Below are 12,762 nucleotides of genomic sequence, written 5' to 3' on the forward strand. Positions count from 1 at the left end.
AAAAAAAAACAATAACGCTTGGTCGCACTCGGGGATTGAACCCGAGACCACAGCACTGCAGTCGTATAGTAATACAACTACGGCATCGTAGTAGCCAACAAATTTTGAATTACTATGCGATATATAGGTACGTACCTATTACAGTAGTACCTGTGGTAAAGAATGGCCTCGCCTACATGAACGTCATACAGATGTCAAATTTTTAAAATAATGTGATTGTACCAAAAATTCACGTAATCTATATATATAAAAATGAATTGCTGTTCGTTAGTCTCGCTAAAACTCGAGAACGGCTGAACCGATTTGGCTAATTTTGGTTTTGAATTATTTGTGGAAGTCCAGGGATGGATTAAACGGTGACGAACATAAATAATAAACAACGGAAAATACTAAAAACGACAATATAAGTTTTCAATACAAAATGTTCCTACCTGTCAAACATTTCATGTCTTTTCTCTTTTTAGAAATAAAGAACTGTAACATATATAGAGATGTATTCAGAAATAAGTCTGTTTCATAGTTGTAATATGAGGTCCGATTTCTTTGGTTTATTTTGTTCAAATACAAAACATTTCAGAAATAAATAAAGTTTAAAAGTGTCACTGGGTTCTTAAAAATAGGAAATAAATAAATAAATTTCAAGACTATTATTAAAATCTATCATCAATTTGTCAGTGCGTGAGAACTTTATTTATCGTTATTGTCGCAAAATGCCACGGAAAAGATGACTTAGATAGTCGAAGTTAATCAAATGTACGACGAGCTACTTCACGTGCAAACCGTACTCTCGACTAGCGAGAGACAAATAATGATAACATACGTATTGTATGGCAAAATTGTGTTTCACAATAAATAACAATAATAAATGTATGTAGGTGATACGAAGTTCACCGGGTCATCTAGTTTAAAATATAAAAATATGATGGTACAAAAAAGAAAAACAAGATATTAAACTAGGTTGTTTTAAAAAAAACAATGGACTAGCTAGCTGAAGTGATGAGTCCAAACAAGATCTTTCGAGCTAATGAAATGAGCGCGACCAGATTTTTTATTTCTCCGTAAAGAATAGGTCAGGCGATTCTTTGATTTAATGAAGTATCGATTTTTTGTAATAAATCCTAATCCTAAACTAAAGCGATAATAATATGGTATTGAGATCTTAATTTCAAGATCATTTGTACCTCTTAACTCAACGAAGTTGCTTTAATTTTCAGTAATTAGATAAACTTACGTCCTTAAAAGCTTCTACTAATCCCATTGGTATATCCATTATCATTTTTACGAAGCTAGCTATTGCCTGAAATTAAGATTTTTTATAGAAAATACACGTATCTGAGACAAACAAACATAACATATCTAAATTATTATCTATTATCTAAATTATATTACCAAAGTTATTGACATGAAGACTTCAAATTATAATACAGCAGTAGGTTCTAGTTGCCCAAAGATGACCACAATGAAAATTACCAAAATGTTCCTTTGTGACATTAGTTTAACTTAAAGGACAATTCTAAATTTCCATATTTTGAGTTAAATAATGCAGTTGTTTGTTGTTAAAGTAATATAGTTGTTTAACTTACTCCTGGAGGTTTCGGCGCCGGCCCCGTGGGAGGCATATTGTAACCAGTTGTGGTTTCATTTTCCGCAGTTACTATCCAAATGTATCCGAAGATAAGCACCACTTTAAAAAATATACACCGCACATTACCCATCGTACTGTCAGACATTCGAAACAGTGCATACTTAAATACATTTTCCTTCGTAGCATAAATAATGAAGGCAGTAATAAGCAGAGATAAATTATTCAAGATGCCCAAAGGTATGTTAATTACTTTGACTAAACAGTTAAAGGTCTACGTTAGTTAACTTACGGTAACAACCATGGAAACAAGGTTAAGTTTTGTTAACCAATAATACGGCCGGTGTGTTTTATTCTAAAATATTAATGGAACCCAATATTTTTACGTTAAAAATAAATTTATTGAGATTTCATTTTACTATGACCACTCTACTTTTTTTATTCTAAAGGAGGAAAAATTAAACCACACACAAATATACAACAAAATATATTTTATACAATTACTAAATGTACTTAATTATTTACAAGTTTTAATAGCTGTAGCGGCATATTAAATTATTTTTTATATTATCATTCGCCTAGACGGCATATGGATATAGGTCCCTAAATAGCTCTTTATGCATACTTATGGCTGTTTTAATAAATCAATCTCATCCTTGTGTAGGATCTCAAGTAGACATTCAATATATTGAATTCTTTAATAAACAAATCTTGTCACTTAAGTGCTTGTTCTCAGCTGAGACGGCGCTATTTAATAAATAAAAATCAGTTGTTAAAATCCTTTATATGCTGTGACTTAAGTCATGATATGAGATGTTCTTGATATCTGTTTATTAAATAAGGACCATCTTAAGATACTGACTTAAATCAAACAGAGTCTTAGCTGACATCGCACTTCAGTGCATCAGCATCTATTAATACAGCCCTAAGTAAGTGGACTTGTAAATCATTACGTAACACATTTGCTTATACCATACAGCAGTTAAATTATCTTCGTCTTGTTGTCCCGACGAAACCTGTTATTACATCAGCACTCTGGAATGAATATTATTGGGTTAAAATAATTGTTTCAGCAAACCATTAGTGAAAATATATAAAAACAGCAACATTATTACGCACCTTTCTACAAGCCGTAGCTATATATCGCGGGAAACCTAAAAATATGTCCAGGGCATCTAGGAATACCTGTTAAAACATAAATTATTTTTATTTTCCATATGCTTATACAAGTCTTTAACAAATTTAAGGGGATAACCTAATGGTAAAAAACAACTATAATGTATTTAGGGGATTAGTGTCTTGAAAGATCAGTATTCAAACTGGGGATATTTAGCGACTCCAGCAATAGACATAATATTATCTAATAGCATGAATAGCAAGTCTAACGTCTTCATCTCGCAAACGTAAGGGTTCCGTAAGCTAATATTTATGGGACAGAGACATAATCAAAATCGAGGGATCTATATATAATATATTAGATATTGTTCGCGATATCGCCCGATTCAAATGCCTTTCACGCTAGAAAGGTCACTAAAGTACTGAACGACGCCAGCGCCTTATTATGTATTTTTTTTTTTTAATAATGTACCTATTTCCTATGGTTATAAATTACGGGGATCAAAAGTAACCTGTATGCTATTCGATATAAGAAAATAAATTTCACTCAAATCCGTTTAGTTTGTTTTTACGTTTACTTGTAACAAACATCCAAACATTTTCACTTACTTTCGCATTTATATTAGTAAGAAGTGAGATTGACAACATTTATAATAGTGTAGCTCTACCACTTCCATCGAACTTTTGCAAGCATATAATATAAAACATTTTATTTCGTTTCATGATAAATATTTATAAATTATACTGCCCTACACTGTTAATTATAAAATTACTAATTGTAACGTAAATCCCTTATTAAAAAAATATAAGCTAATCTGCTAGAAAACTTAATGGGACGTGGTAACGAATTAAATTAAAGTGAACAGCAGCTGTTAATCAAAATAGGGTTATTTATAAATCATTACCCCTTTTTGGCTGGTAACAGAAGATGTGCTGGTGATGGCAGCTTGGACTACCGGTGGGGCTGTAGTAACATTGTCTGCACAAGTCACCAAACCGACCAAAGCCAGAAAAACGATTGTAATTTGCAAGTCTTTACGCGCCATCATTAACAACTGTACTACGCAATTACGAAACATATTCTTATATAGAAAAACATGACAAGCGAAACTAATTCTTTAAAAGCACGACGTTCTAGAACATGACAATATTTTAATGTGATGTAAATTCGTTCTGGGCTACAATGACCATCTGCTTTATTTTCCTATGTTAAACCTTCGTTTAATTTAAAAATGTTTCGGAAGGTTTATTTTAAGAACAAAACCTTATTAGTATTATAGCGAACACAATCATTGGCTAATGTCAATAAAAAATATTGACTAAAATCAAAGAGTTGTTAAATTTTATAGAGCGGACATTAGGAAGATTGTCATGCAAAAATTTTGCGCTCATGCGATGGTTACTCAATCTATTGTAAAATAACAAAAGACCAATGTAAAATTCTTTTATTCCCCTATCGTGATTTGCACGTTTTTAATGCGCACATTACCATATTTCAAATCTAACGACGCCGAAACATTTGTCAAACGGACATTTCAAATCAAACTACTTATTACCAATCGGTAATAACTATTAGAGCACAAATTTGGTCCAAATATCCGATCTATAACTTACTAAATTGTTTAATGTTGACTTAAATAGATTTCAGCTGTCACATGGTGTTCGGTTAGGTGGCGTAATATATGAATTTAATACGGAAGTCATAATAGTATTTTTCAATACGTATTTGCAGATTACTTATCATAATAATAACATATACCTAACGTTAATTAAATTGAACATAATATCCAATATTGTAGAGAAGAATTTTAATATGACACGTGACGAATGGTGTTAGACTCTTTATTAGAAATTACATTACCGCAATTACAATTCACATCTACGTATAAAGCCTTACATGCTACAAACTACAATAATATGTCTGTCATCCCCCGTGGCCCAGTGGCATGTTTGCTATAAGAAGAAGCAATTGGTTCGACTGCTGCATCTAATGCTATATGAATGTTTTCGTACACAAAAATGAAATATTTTGGTCGAAAAGTTATGATACAAAATAATTATTCACCTCTTTGGGATGTATGCATCTTTTTATTATTATCCAACAAATGAAATGGCGCATACATGCATATAAAATGAAGGCAGTAACAGCACAAAAGAACATTGTGTGTCGCACCTCGTTGTTAGGAGAAATTCCGCATGCACCTAGAAAAACCGACAGTCGTCAACAACAGCATCCATGGGGAAAACATATTTCAAAGCATTTCTACTGTCTGAAATAGAAGACATACATTAATAATGGTTTTCTCTGTATGCAAATATATTTAAATAAAGGATGAAAATGTAGGTTAGCTGGAAATAGAATTTTCTATATATAAGTTCCTAGATTTTGTCCTTGCTTCGTCTGGTTATAGTCCGTTTACGTAACGAAGAATAACCTATAGCAATCATATGTAACTAATGTTTCTATTAGTAAAGAGTTCTTAAAATGGTATCCGTAGCTTTTCTTTAAATAATGAATAACTAGATAGAATAGAATAAATATAATGAATAAATAGTTTATTCGTAATCTTTACATTCATGTAATCACGTTTCCACCGTGTAAATGAACAAATAAAATGTACCGCAATTTACTTTTACCATTGCACGGTGAATAAGTTAAAAGTTTCTTGATGCAGCACACATTGCGTAGATTGAAAGCATAAATATGAACGTATGTGCTCACACCCTTGGCCTTATAAGACGGAAGGAAGTGAGTTTAAAGATGTATATAACATGATCGATATTCGCGTAAGAACGTCTACAGGAAATATTCAAGTACGTTTTGACCTTTATGCTTCTTGTCGAGATATTTCAAAAATATTTTTAGACGTGTAAGCAATTGTATGTCGCCACTTCGTATGCAATATTTTCTGACATTTGTAATAGCTAGATAATGGAAGCTTTAATATTAACATAATTTTAATAAGAGTTTATTTAAGTAGGTACGCTATTTTTATTGCCACTACCTTATATTATTACAGATCAAATTACCTCACGTTCAGTGATATTTTATTTACGGATAGATGTTATTATATTTTTTCTATTGATTTCTTATATTTACGCGAATGTTAAACATCGAAATGAAACTAGGTTTCAGATATTATCGCGGATTTTATATAATAATTTTCCCGCGACGCGACGGGACGTTTCTAAGACTTTGCAACCTTCGTTATCACGGTGCGGACTGAGTTGATGATCGTTCGAAAAGTCAGTTGCAATATTTATCTACATTTTATAATTATATATACATTATTCAAAAATTGCTTTTGGTGATCCGACTAACTATTTTTTGTTGTTGCTTAAAACCTTTCCCGCTACAAAAGTCCCTCAATCACTGTAGCGATCGCTCGAGTCGCCTGTACGACGCCAGCGCCATTTTAAGAATCAGATTAAAAATCCCATAATTTCCTATAGTAACAAATAACTGGGATATAAAGCAACCTATGTGTTAATTCAGGATATGGTCTGTCCGTGTGCTAAATTTCATTAAAATTCGTTCATCTGTTTCTGCGTTTGCTTCTAACATACATCCAAATACTTTCTAAATATTTTCATAAACTTTCGCATTTATAATATAGTGAGAAGTTAGAAAGGTTTTCACGTGAGCGGAACCGCGAGCATCACCAATAACAGCAATAGAGAAATATCCTACCATTCCCTATTTTCTTCATGTTATAGTATGATGTTCTGCGTATTCATTAAATGGTCACAATAGCTGATCCGGAATGTTTATTCGTTGACTCTCGTCATTTGCTTCCTGGTAGATAGGTGTATTAATTTCCGTACCGACGCGGTAGGGTCATTAAGTCACAGTGAAAACTCCATTTGTGACCGAAAATCCTCAGTTTGGTTACGAGGAAATGAATGTTCATTATAATAACAGAGAAGTGTTTATCTAAGCGATAATTACTGTTGAAACCTAGTCGAATTTGTTTGGAGCGTACTTTGTGTATTTTGTAGCCTAAATACACAAGAAGTTCCAAGTTATCTATTTCAATAGAATTAAGCCTTACATATTGTAAGAACTTGTGAAGTTATTTTTAATTACCTTTTGCATGTTTAGCTTGTTTAATTAAACTCTTGAAACATTAAGAGTACCTTAATTACATACCTAAGCGTATAAAATAAACAAGAAAATCTGTTTAACACTAACAAAATTTTCAAACGTTGAAAATTAAATCAATGTTACACTCAACACGCCGCCCAAAAATGTACTTTAAGATAGCATTTTACGATTCGAGTTAACATCACTCGCGTATAGCACCAAAATAGAATTATCAGCCGTTTCGGGCAAAAAACTGGAATGGAGTGGCTTTTAATGTTTTTTCAGCCATGGTCGAGTTGAAAGTTGGAACTGCGTTATTGGATTATGTCGCGATGTTTCAGTTTTCTGTAAACGTACCAAGCTTTTCACTAATAATAGATTAGTAAGACATAGCTTGTCCGTAGTTGAAATTGATTTAACGTGCAAAGCAATCCAAACAACAAGTTCCAAGTTATATCTCAGTACCTGTTTTAACAAACTATACGTGACTGAATTTCGAAATTGCGAGAAGCGCGGTACCTAAGTCATATTAAGTAATATTGGATCAGAATTAAGTTTGTCTTCTTATGTGATATCTATCATTATTCATACTATATTCGTTTTTGTTATTCATATCTCAAATCTGAATATAAGTAAATATTATACTATGTCATCCGATTAAATCTTAAAATAATTATAATACCTGTTCCTTTTTAATCTGTATTATATTAATTTTGTCATGATACCCGTACCTGTCATTTCTTTAAATTGTAAAATTTGTGCCGTTAATATAAAGTACCCAACTGATACGTTATTTGTTCGATAATTCTCTTTATTAGATAACTATACAATAGAAGCCGATATTCAGTAATGAAACTAAAACTACCTGATCCCATATTTTTCTCGGAATGGAATCGAATCTGCAGCCTTTGACGTCACAGTGTGTTGTGTAAGCAGTGATCACTGCTCGTGGCACGTCAAATGGAACTTTCCGTCACGTTTAGTTATTTCGTTGAGTCAGGATAAAAAGCACTTTGCGAAAGCCAAAGCAAGCTAAGCTTCAGATTAAACTGAAACACGATTGCGGAGAACTACGTTATTTATAGACGGAAATATGGTGGGTGTATTCCGACGCGGCTGTAGTCTGTACACAGCTTCCGGATCCTGGGTTCGCGTCTCACGCGAGAAAGCCTGCATCCACAACGGGGATTACCTTATAACGGTATCAGCACAAAGCAGGCAGATTAAATTGTAATATATATTTTAAAATCACAGGTTTATACAGACACAAGCCAATTGTATAACAAAATCCTGTTATTTATATTCAATAATGTTGGGCTTCTTCTAAATATTCTTTAGAATATTACTTCTTAATATTTCATGCTGTAGTTGAAACAATTCAACTGGAGTGTAAACATTTTTATTTGTGTTAGTTATTAGTAATTTATACTTGCATTTGATAGAGATTATTTCCAAACGAAGAAATATAACGAATTCATTAAGCTTATTTAAAATTTTATTAGGTGAATAGAAATGTATGAATTTACATAATATACAGTAGATAATCTTGCTCACAATCACATTTTAGACATAGTAAATATTAATTTATACACATTAAAATATGCAGATACTTAACACGATTCTATATTTTATATTTAAAATAAAGTACAAAAATAACAAGAATATTTCTAAATCTGAGTACTTTAAAACGTTAAACAACCGGTTTCATAAAATGTAAAGGTAATAGTTAAAGTAAATGACGGATGGATGATGAATGATGAATGATGACGGAGGATGGTCCCCCCAGTACCATTCGAAATTTATAATAGGTAAGTACATGTGGAAAAAATAATTAGGCATCATTATAATGCAATGTTACCATTACATATTTTGGTTGTTAATTTTTTTATAATGCGTACAAGTTATGGCTCTGTCTTCTCCCGCGATAAAAAGCATAAGAATATTTTTGTAAGTAAATAATAATAGCGTGCAACATAAATTGATTTGAATCTAAAAAAAATTAACAACCTTTGGGGCATATAGAGCGTCCATTGGATATGGGTTGAAAAAATTCTTTCTGGCATTATTTTGACACATTGCAATATTAGAGATTGTTTAGACGCTCGATTAGCAGTGTAGAAATATATTGAACCTCTTAATTTTATGTTCAATAGAACTTAAGGCGATACCTCAAGGTCCATTTTCATACATTTTGTTTCGCCTTTAATCTGGGTAACTAAACAAGTATTGGCAAGTAAAGAATTTAAATTCACGTCTAGTTAGTGATTAGTTCTCGCAGTTGAAAGAAAAACGTAAAAATAATTAATAATCATGGATATTTCGGCCTTTAATATTTCGTCATATTAAATTTTAAAGGCCGAAATATCCATGATTATTAATTATTTTTACGTTTTTCTTTCAACTGCGAGAACTAATCACTAACTAGACGTGAATTTAAATTCTTTACTTGCCAATACTTGTTTAGTTACCCAGATTAAAGCCGAAACAAAATGTATGAAAATGGACCTTGAGGTATCGCCTTAAGAGAATTTTTGACTAATTCTAAATTTCAATTGGTAAATTATTTTAAATATTTTAAATGGGTGAATGCTTCAAACTGCATAATATCTATGAGCAGCTAAGTAAGGTTTAAAAAAGTAAATTTTAATAAAAAATGTATTTTATATCCGATAAACTGTAATTGACTCAGAGAAATATGAATATTTGAGTGTACGCTTTATAATTTCATAAATCGCTTGTGGCACTTTATTTTATCGAATAACAAGCGTTCAGCGTAATGCTTCAAATGAAGCCTACTCGTGTTTATAACGGGTCGAAACACAATTTAAGCAACTTCAGAATGTTTTGGGACATTCCACTCGCCTTATCCTTTCACGTAGAAAATTAAACGTCTCACTGTAATATCCGAGGGTCCCGCCGCTGGTTTTGGCAGTTGATCTGTTGTCTCACCAGCCTTACGCGGTTTCCGAGTGTTTTAAATAAATTACGTGTGTCTCCTATTGTCGTATACACCAAATAGCTCTATTAAATGTTATTTTTATTTTATTTATTATTAAACAAAATGTATGTTGTGTAATGTGTAGAAAAGCGTTTCTGTCACTAAATCTGTAATATAACAATTCAAATCAAGATTATCACAATCACAATATAATTCTGATGCTGAAAATTAAAAGTATCGCAAATAACATGTTGTATTTACTGGATTTCGAATAAAAATATAAATATTTGAAAAAGGAACTAAGTATACAAAAGGGCAATCTTATAAATCTCACAACTATAAAGGCGTCGTTTGCAACAGCCGATTCATTACCATAGAGTGGCAATTTAAGACGCTGAGAAAGATTCACGCGCAAGGTCGACTCGAAGTACGTATTTACACGATAGTTTATACATTTTTAATTTGAACACATTCTTCGAGATTTTGCAAAATGTTTTCATCTGATCCGTCTTTTATTGACTACTTAAACGCCATAACCAACAAAATTTACATTATATTAAAATGATAATGTAAAATTGCTGTGTTTATAGTTATAACTGGCTTTGCATTTATAATGTGTGTTTTTTATTTGGTTTCCTTGCTCACCTCGCTGGGATATGATGCAGTGCGGATGCTGCATTTGCATAAAAGCGTCCATTATCCACAGCTTCAACCAAATAAAAAATCAATAGCTGCCGGGGCATATACTCGTACGTACCTAATGTACATGTGTACATGCACACACACAAAACGTGTACAATTGTCGACATCAAAACTACAGTAATGTGTTGCGAAAGAGCTGTCGCTGTAATTGTGGCATTTTTGTTATGTCCGCTAATGAACTAATGAAATTCCTTATATGAATCTGTGGCGGCTTGGTACAGATTTTACGGTGATAATTTCAAGACCGGCTGTCAATTACACGACAAAATACGAAGTTACGTAAAATTTACGTGACTCTTGACTGCCTTTTGTGTGGCATCTTCAAGTAATAGATATATATCTTATTTATTTATGGTGAATATTTTGTAGTGTAGGTAGAAAAATAGTCTTCGGGACCAATATTATGTCAATTTATCACTATTGACTGCCTCGGTGGCGTAGTTGTGCTGCATGCGCGGTACGGCAGCGCTCTGAGGTCCTGGGTTCGAATCCCGGGTCGGGCAAAGTGATATTTGGGTTTTTGTGCTCAGTATCAGCCCGGGGTCTGGAATTTGTGCCCGATATGGCGATAGGCTCGCCCCCTATCACGTCATGGGACGGAACACACTTGGCGAAAAGTGGGTGCCATGGTTGCGCCTCTGCATACCCCTCCGGGGATAAAATGCGTGATGTTGTGTGTTGTGTATCACTAGATAATTGTTTAGCTTGCGGGATATGGGTGTACTACCTAGATATGTAGTAGGTATATATATGTAGGTATATACCTTCCCACCCTAACTATAAATACTGACAGTGAGCTTGGGCTATTTGAAGTTGTTCATCAAGACTTATTATAGACTTACTTATAACATTCAAATGAGGCTTTAATTCAAATTTCGTGTAATAGGAAAAATAATACTAGTTTAGGAGTACATCTGTAAAGATATTATGTATTCAAACGCTGTGATTATTCACAAGGCGACCCATTAATGATGTAGCCAAAAGGTTTTACAGATTTCTACAGCTCATACATTAAATGTTTAATATTTTGTAAAATAAGTCGATAATACTTAGATAAAAACATTACGTTACGGAGAAAATATATTTTTTGAGATTCAGGTGACCAATTTATGAATATTTTGTCATTTGTGAATTATTAAATTTTATATCGTTTGCAATACAGGCTTATACTAAGCAAGACCTGAAATGCTATTCCTTACGCTAAACCTATAATTAGAGTTTAGTTAAGTGGGTACTTAAGTTTACAATATTTTGGTCTAGATAGAGCTTGGATTTTACCTATGTTTTAATAGATGATGTTTCATTGAACTATGTTTTTTTGTCGTAAACTTTAATTTGTTAATCACATTAACAAATAATTAATTAATTTATAAATGAACACTATTACAACGTAATTAATGATACAGATACTAAGCATTATGACCCACTAATATGATTAATTATAGATTACAAAACCACCATAAAATATAGACAAAATTGTAACGTAAAATGAGTTCAAATTGAGAGGCCACATTTACGTGTCCAGCGAACCGTGACACTAACATTTATATAAAATTAGTGAGGGCAGGCGGGGTGGCACCTGTTTCCGGCCGCGGACGGGGCACTAACTCAGCGATCCCGTATCCTACCTACGCTACATTTAATTCTTATGTGTGGGTCATGAAAACAGCGACCTGTATACAATGTAATATTTTTAAAACCTTGACAAGACAAAAGATTAAAACACTATACACGTCCATATTGTTATTTTGTTAGCATGGTTATTTGTCCAAATTAAATGGAGCTACTTTCCCATCGATCGCAAACTGTTTTCGTAACTTATCTGATATTGAAAGGGCTTAATTCGTAAACAAATGAAGTTTAATTACGTTTACGCATGAAGTGTGGAACAACTTAAGTGATCGCCGTTTGTTTCAAAGCCTCGAATCTACTCTACAGCGCTGTGGTTACCGCCGGCTGCTGCTGACTATTAACTTAATTTCAATTTTACTTTTTTCTTTACACGCTCACTACGTTCAAATCGTCTCGCAATTCATTTCAACTCAAATTGTATCCAAAAAGGCAAAATAAGAGATAAAAATTAATGTCGTTTTCGGTTTATTCTGTTTTTTATTATAATTGGTCAATATGTTTATTTTATTACGTTTTTTATTCTTTTTTAAAATTAGATTTAGAAATAGTGAGTTATAATAGGAAATGTTTTTTGATTGATATTTATTTGCTTAAGTGTGAGTGAATGAATAAGTTTTACGGGGTGCTGCTGTCCAGCATTTTATTTTCCCTTTTAGCCTATGTCCTTTCCTGGGTCTCCAAACAATCTTCATACCAAATCTCATCGAA

This window comes from Manduca sexta, chromosome 22 (assembly GCF_014839805.1).
Source record: "Manduca sexta isolate Smith_Timp_Sample1 chromosome 22, JHU_Msex_v1.0, whole genome shotgun sequence".
Classification (NCBI taxonomy): Eukaryota; Metazoa; Arthropoda; class Insecta; order Lepidoptera; family Sphingidae; genus Manduca; species Manduca sexta.